Source organism: Nanorana parkeri, unplaced genomic scaffold (assembly GCF_000935625.1).
Source record: "Nanorana parkeri isolate BGI_ZX_2015 unplaced genomic scaffold, ASM93562v1 scaffold98, whole genome shotgun sequence".
In the NCBI taxonomy this organism is placed as follows: domain Eukaryota; kingdom Metazoa; phylum Chordata; class Amphibia; order Anura; family Dicroglossidae; genus Nanorana; species Nanorana parkeri.
In genome coordinates this window covers 2275592-2276484 of record NW_017306366.1, presented here as the reverse complement: position 1 = coordinate 2276484, position 893 = coordinate 2275592, and positions in this window count along the sequence as shown.

The window sequence follows — 893 nt, the reverse complement described above, 5'->3', positions numbered from 1 at the left end:
TAGATAGGCAGAGCCAGCTGTCAGTCACACAGCTGGGCGGATCCCGGCACAGCTGCGGCGTCTCAGTATACCGCTAGCAGCTGCTCGTGGTATACTGCGGCGTCTCAGTATACCGCGAGCCACAGCTCGCGGTATACTGAGCCTAGGGTGACGGGAGGACGCTAGTTTGTGTCCTCCCGTTACCCTAAGGAGAACTATGGGGAAAAGACTTAACCCCATAGTTCTCCTTTAAATACCACCAAAAGAAAGCTCTGTCTGTCCCCCAAAAATGGTATAAAATTCATTTCAGTACAGCGTTGCATGACGAAATAAACATGTCAAAGTATCGCAGCGCTGAATACTGAAAAATGGCCTGGCCAGGAAGGGGGTCTAAACACCTGGTCTTCAAGCAGTTAATGGGACTTCCAATATCAGTATTCTGTATCGGCGAGTACCCAAAACAAAATATAAGTACTCGATACCAAAAAATCGGTATTGGTGCATTCCTAATAATTATTATCCTATTTGCTTTCTACACTGCACACACATGTCACAATCCCTGTGGTCACAAAATACTCTTAATTACCTTGCCACAAGTGACAATCTCTATCTCTGACACACATAGACCTCAGCATAGAGTCATTGGTGGGACATCAGAGTATCACAGGTTAATAAGAGCTCTTAGCAATGGTCGACCACCGCCCAGCTGTACCCCAATGAGATTCCGCCTAAGGCAAATGCCTCATTACAGGGATTGCCCTGGTCTTAGTGTTGCACATTATTCAGTATTAATTGCAATCACAGACAACATTGTATAACTGAGTAGCACGATGCAGTCTACATTTCTCCTACAGTAAGGTCTGGTCTTTAATAGGAGCTTCTCCATATTTTGCTCCGCGCGCCCCCCCCATTTC